We start from the raw sequence: 7,001 nt of genomic DNA on the forward strand, positions 1-7,001 counted from the left end.
ATAGTTCAACTCTCACATCCATACATGACCACTGGACTTTAAACACTTATTAATGCTAGGTGACCTCCTGTAACTTAGAAGTTGATGTGTTAATGTGCCTAATAATACTGCTGCTGGCTCTGTGAACAGTGACAAACCACTGGGATATATTAACTTTAGCAATGGGCAAAGTTATGTAAGTGTAGGAAATTTCAGACAACTCTGACAAATTAGACATCTATGATAAGCAATCCACTGCTTTTTCAAAGTGCTTTCTCAATAACAAAGATAATACTTATAGTTACATAAATCTGGCTCCTTTTAAAAAAAATAAGTAAGTTAAAATGTCACTTGTGTCTATTACTGAATTTTAATGAGTTCTGCAAGATCCTTGAAAAAAGGGATCTTGAGACACAATTGTTAATACAAAAATCTCCAGTATTAAATAAGAATAAATAATAAATTCTGCATTGTTATCTGAGTGGATCCTGGGTTCTCTAACAGCAAAATGTGAATGAGTCACAACAGGGTGTTTATCAAGATAATTTATGTCACTAATAATAAAAACTAAGATTTATATAACAATCCATTATAATTAACAAGACCATATACTATATCTTATTTACTATAACACTAAGAAATAGATAGTAATGAAGTCATATCTTATTTGATTTATTGTGATTCAACTGAGGTTCAAAGATTTAGTAACCTTACCAAGAACACACTGGCATAAAGGAAAACTTGAACGTGTTTTCCTTTGAAAACGTGAACACAGAATCTGACATTAATTATTATTTTCTCAGAGTACTCATGCACACCTTTTTATTGGCTATATTATTTTTAACTCACAAATGTCCAACAAAATATTTAGCTATTTTCTACAGATGACTGATTAATATCAAGAGATATTTCTATTTAACTTAAATTTTCAAGCTTTAACTTCTCCTTACTAATAGATATAATCGTCCTGTTTAGACTTGGTTTATGGAACCGTCACAAAAATATGCAATCTAGACGTAACACGATTCTTTCTTCTCTGGCTGTTAATTCTTCCACAGTGTGGGTCCTTTCCTACCAACAGGTAAACTTTCATCACTTACTGATCAACTTGGGAAAACTATGAGCATGTACTGCATACATTAAATACATGTTAATGGATAGTTAATATATACTAATAAATAGCTCTTAGTTCTGAACAAATACAGCCCATACACTATTTAATTATTTAATTCATTCAATCATTCACTAAGTGATTACTGAATGCCTAGTATATGCCAGGCTTTCTTCTTGGTTTTCGAGAAGCAGCTATAGACAAAACAGAAAAAAGTCTTAATTCTCACAGAGTTTTTTTTTTTTTTTTTTAATAGTTAAAAGAAGAGGATGGAAAAAGAAAAAAAAGTATACAGCGTTTTAGGCTGTAATAGTAGTGATCAAATAAAATACAGCAGAGAAATAATCTGGAAAATGAAATTAGAGCAAAGATTTGAGTAAAGGTAGGTAGCGCACTGTCTGGGTACCAGCTGGAAAGCGTCCCATGAAGAGACAGCAGGCATAGGAAGGGCCTGGATAAGCAATAACATGGCAAGATCATGGAGCAAAAGGTCAGAGTGACACAGAGCTGTCAGAAGGAACTAAACGGGACGGTGGTTATGAATAATGCCAGTGAGGTAGCAGGGGTTCAAGTCACTTAGGACCTATGAATTTTTTTCTGGAAGAGATGAGAAGCTATTAGATAATTTTAAGCAGAGGAATAAGAGTCATTGATTTACAATTTAAAAGAATCACAGTGTCTGCTCTGTGGAGAACAGACTGTAGGAGGGAAAGACAGAAAATGAGAAACCCAGTAACAGCCTCATTAAGCAGTTCAGATGAGAGGTAATGATGGCTTGAATAAGCAAAGCAGAGGTGTAGATGGTGAGCTGCAGTCATATTTGTAACAGAGTTTGAAGATGAAGCCAACAGGATTTGCTGACAGAACATGGGATTAGATAGGTTTTGGGACAGATAGGTTTGGGAAAATACAGTTAAAAATTATTAAGATCATCCTTTCTTAGTAGTATCCGAAATAAAGGAAAGGAATATTTCATCTTATTTTGGTGTGCCTATAATGTATGTCGGGGCTTTCTCAAGTGGCACTAGTGGTACAGAACACTCCTGTCAATCCAGGAGACAAAAGAGACATGGGTTCGATTCCTACGTCAGGAAGACACCCTGGAGGATGGCATGGCAACCCACTCCAGTATTCTTGCCTGGAGAATCCCATGGAGAGAAGCCTGGCAGGCTCCAGTCCATGGGGTCACAAACAGTAGGACATGACTGAAGTGACTTAGCACACAGCACACATAATGTATGTTTACAGTTCTGATTTTACAATATTTGCTTAGTAAGAACCAAATGTAAAATAAAATTTTTTAAAAAATGTGTGTAAATACTAAAGAAGACTTACAGTGTGGAACAGGCCAAGTATGGAATTATACTAAATTTGATGGGTCTTCCGCATCAGTTACTTAAGTGTTCTCTTTAAAAACAAAAAAGGTTCTCTGAGATCTGCTCTTACTAAAGTGGATCAGTGATGAAAGTAGCCAAATCTGAGCATCAGACGACCACCCAGTGTACCTGATGCATGATCTCTGTAGTTCTGAGAAGCAAAATAATTTAAAATAAGGGGTGTGTGTGTGTGTGTGTGTGTGTGTTTGGAGGTGTGTGTGTAAAGGTGACTGGATAATTAAGGGGCTTATTGGTGGGTAAGTGAGAGTTGGTTGTGGGTGTACATGTATGAAAGGCTGATCAGTTCTGAGCAATGATGAAAAGTTTTTACTGCAGAACTTTATATAACTATGAAGGTTTCTACACTTGATCTGAGCTCAGAAAAAAAAAAAAAAGAGAAAAAAAACAAAAAAACAAAAAAACAAAAAAGGGTACCCACTGATTCACTCTGACATTTTCTGCTGATCACACTGGTTGTACAAAATTGAAAGCAGTCCCTGAGACAGTTGGCATAAGCAGGGCCAAATGGAAATGCACACAGTGGTGACACAATTGTATCATCACATGAACAACTCTAGGAAGTGATTCAAAAGCAGAGTATCTCCCATAGTAGTATTGAATTTTCTACATAAATTCTGAAAACTGACCTCTTCATTTATTATTGAACAGATTGTAAAAAAAAATATTATTTTTGTCTGAAATTGTTAAGATGATAATATTTTCCTTTGGTATAGTTTATTATTGGAAACCAAGTTTGTTCAACATTTTTATATGCAGCACCAGTTATTTTGATTAACAACCTTCAAAATCATGGTGTATAGCTTTTTCATTTGTACTCAGAAGCACTTACAACCCTTCACTTATGCCTTTATTAGATATTCTTCTTCAGTGAACCACGGGAAGTCTCTTTATATCCAGAGGGGATAGGTTCTAGGACCCCTGTAAATACTAAAATCTATAGGTACTGAAGTCCCTTATAAAAAATTGTGTGGTATTTACATAAAACCCATGAACATACTTTAAACCATCTCTAGATTACTTCAATTCAGTTCAGTTACTCAGTCATGTCTGACTCTTTGCGACCCCATGGACTGCAGCACGCCAGGCCTCCCTTTCCATCACCAGCTCCTGGAGTTGACTCAAACTCATGTCCATTGAGTTGGTGATGCCATCCAACCATCTCATCCTCTGTAGTCCCCTTCTCCTCTAACCTTCAATCTTTCCCAGCATCAGGGTCTTTTCAAATGAGCCAGTTCTTTGCATCAGGTGGCCAAAGTATTGAAGTTTCAGCTTTAGCATCATTCCTTCCAGTGAATATTCAGCACTGATTTCCTTTAGGATGGACTGGTTGGAAATCCTTACAGTCCAAGGGACTCTGAAGAATTTCCCAAGACCACAGTTCATAGCTCAACTGGAATTTCATCACCTCTACTAGCTTTATTCGTAGTGATGCTTCCTAAGGCCCACTTGACTTCCCATTCCAGGATATCTGGCTGTAGGTGAGTGATCACACCATCATGATTATCTGGGTCATCAAGACCTTTTTTGTACAGTTCTTCTGTTTATTCTTGCCGCCTCTTCTTAATATCTTCTGCTTCTGTTAGATCCACACTGTTTCTGTCCTTTATTGTACCCATCTTTGCATGAAATGTTCCCTTGGTATCTCTAATTTTCTTGAAGAGATATCTAATCTTTCCCATTCTATTGTTTTGCTCTATTTCTTTGCACTGGTCACTGAAGAAGGCTTTCTTATCTCTCCTTGCTATTCTTTAGAACTCTGCATTCAAATGGGTATATCTTTCCTTTTCTCCTTTGCTTTTCATTTCTCTTCTTTACACAACTATTTGTAAGGTCTCAGACAGCCACTTGGGCTTTTTGCATTCTTTTTCTTGGGGATGGTCTTGATCCCTGCCTCCTGTATAATATCAGCAACCTCCGTCCATAGTTCTTTAGGCACTCTATCAGATCTAATCCCTTGAATCTATTTCTCACTCCCACTGTATAGTCGTAAGGGATTTGATTTAGGTCATACCTGAATGGTCTAGTGGTTTTCCCTACTTTCTTTAAGTCTAGATTTGAGAATAAGGAGTTCATGATCTGAGCCACAGTCAGCGCCCAGTCTTGTTTTTGCTGACTGTATAGAGCTTCTCCGTCTCTCAATCAGTTATTACTAGATTACTTATAACATATAATACAATGGAAACACTATATAAACAGCTGTAAACAGAATGCAAATGTAAATAGTTGCCAGTACCAGGCAAATTCAAGATTAGCTCTTTAGAACTTTCTGGAATGCTTTTTTCCCCCAAATATTTTTAATCCATGATTGGTTAAATACATACACACAGATGCAGAACCCGTGGGTATGGAGGTAGACTATATTGTATCTTTAACTATACAAATGACAACATTTATTAAGGTCTCAAACTGTCTTCTATTTTTATTCCATTGAAATTTCTAGCTTTACCTGTCTCTGTACATAGGCTATGAGCCCCTTGATATCAAGGAACTTTCTTAGTACCTCAATAAATATTTATATAAAAATGCATTAACATATGATCTAAGTCTCAAAAATAAATTGTCTATGAAAGTTTTTAATTAACAAAAAGTAAACTTTGAAGCAAATGTCTTTGGTTTCTATAAGGACAAAAAATAGCCTCTGGACTATCTCTGATTTCTTCTGTTTAAAGCACAACATTTTTTAGATGCATCGATGCTATTGCATGAATTAGGATGATTATCTCTTTTTATTGGTGAGAAGTATTCTACTTAATGGTGAAGAAATAAACATTTTAATATTGAAGTCACTGTCAATTGGCATGTGCCACACTCTTGAAGGATACCAAGGAAAATGAGGAGTAAGCATATTAACTCCCAACATTTCCCTAAACAACCCTTTTTCTTTTCACTTTTGTCATTTTCCTTCATCTGTACCTAGAAGAGAATACTGAAGAAGCCAAGTGGTAAATAACACTAAATTAAATAAAAGTTCTTTCTTATAATAATATAAGCTTTAATCTAAAACTGAGACTTGAAATATCAAGGCATCTTTTATTTCATTCATTAATTTCATCATTTGAATTCTGTCTGTTAAAAGAACATTATTTCAATTATTCTTTCAAGCATATTGTTTTAAAAGAAATTAAACATAATTTAAACATATTATTTTAATTATTCTTCTCATACTATGACTAGAACATCACAGGACATGACCCACACACACTGTTTGCCTCTCTCAAATCATACAAACTCTAACCAGAGTGAGTTTTTGACAACTTTCTTATATTTGTGGTTTCCTTAATTTTCATTTTTGAAGCATGTGGCATGATTGAGGGGAGAAAATACAGACTTTAAAACCAAGTTAGTTGTTTGTTTTCCTTTCTTTAATAATGTGATATCTGTGTTAAGTATGGAAAATCTCAACAATTTGACTCATCAGCTTTTATTCAGTGATATGATTATAATTGCAAAGAATTGTGGTGAGAAAAAGATTAGATGTTCCGCTAAGCATTCCATTAGTAATGGTTCCTTCCTGATGACTGAGTTGTCCATTTTGCCAGATAATGGTTATTTATTTCCAGCCCTTGTCTCAACTTGTTGATTATCCAGGGCTTTCCTTTTCTCAAGAGTTTTATTAATGTAGTTATATTTACTCTCTCCATAATCTCTTGCTCAAGTTCTTAATGTTGATCACACGGGTATTAAAATTTAAATAGGTAGTAAAAATAAAAAAAAAAAAGCTGTGCATGTTTATCCTATACACAATGGTGATAATGTTAATATCATTTAGGCTACTATTACACAAAATTTAAAAACCTATAGCCATGGACTATAAGTAAGAAGAAATACTATTTACCAAGAACATGAAGAAAAATTTGACCTCATGGGTTAACTTCCAGTCATTATTTATGAGCTCTTCAGTGTTTATTTTGAAGAAGGAAGCTGAAGATATGCCTACAGAATAAAGTAAGCCAGGCATGATACAAACTTGCTTTTCATACCAAACTCCTTTTTGTGGTACACTGTAGTAAATTTTGTAGCATTTCTTTTTTTGGGGGGTTTTGTCATACATTGATATGAATCAGCCATGGATTTACACGTATTCCCCATCCCGATCCCTGCTCCCACCTCCCTCTCCACCCGATTCCTCTGGGTCTTCCCAGTGCACCAGGCCCGAGCACTTGTCTCATGCATCCCACCTGGGCTGGTGATCTGTTTCACCATAGATAGTATACATGCTGTTCTTTTGAAATATCCCACCCTCGCCTTCTCCCACAAAGTTCAAAAGTCTGTTCTGTATTTCTGTGTCTCTTTTTCTGTTCTGCATATAGGGTTATCGTTACCACCTTTCTAAATTCCATATACATGTGTCAGTATGCTGTAATGTTCTTTATCTTTCTGGCTTACTTCACTCTGTATAAGGGGCTCCAGCTTCATCCATCTCATTAGGACTGGTTCAAATGAATTCTTTTTAATGGCTGAGTAATATTCCATGGTGTATATGTACCACAGCTTCCTTATCCATTCATCTGCTG

General features: G+C 35.5%; 2 non-coding genes across 2 annotated transcripts; both read left to right on the forward strand.

Annotated features, from left to right (window-relative positions):
• Positions 1–2,543: 2,543 nt before the first annotated feature.
• LOC133048372 (small nucleolar RNA U2-19) lies at positions 2,544–2,623 on the forward strand. Its single transcript, XR_009691028.1, has one exon. It is a non-coding gene; the product is annotated as a small nucleolar RNA U2-19 (small nucleolar RNA).
• Positions 2,624–2,774: 151 nt separating this feature from the next.
• On the forward strand, positions 2,775–2,846 carry LOC133048371 (small nucleolar RNA U2-30). Its single transcript, XR_009691027.1, has one exon. It is a non-coding gene; the product is annotated as a small nucleolar RNA U2-30 (small nucleolar RNA).
• Positions 2,847–7,001: the final 4,155 nt, after the last annotated feature.

This window comes from Dama dama, chromosome 28, assembly GCF_033118175.1.
Source record: "Dama dama isolate Ldn47 chromosome 28, ASM3311817v1, whole genome shotgun sequence".
In the NCBI taxonomy this organism is placed as follows: Eukaryota; Metazoa; Chordata; class Mammalia; order Artiodactyla; family Cervidae; genus Dama; species Dama dama.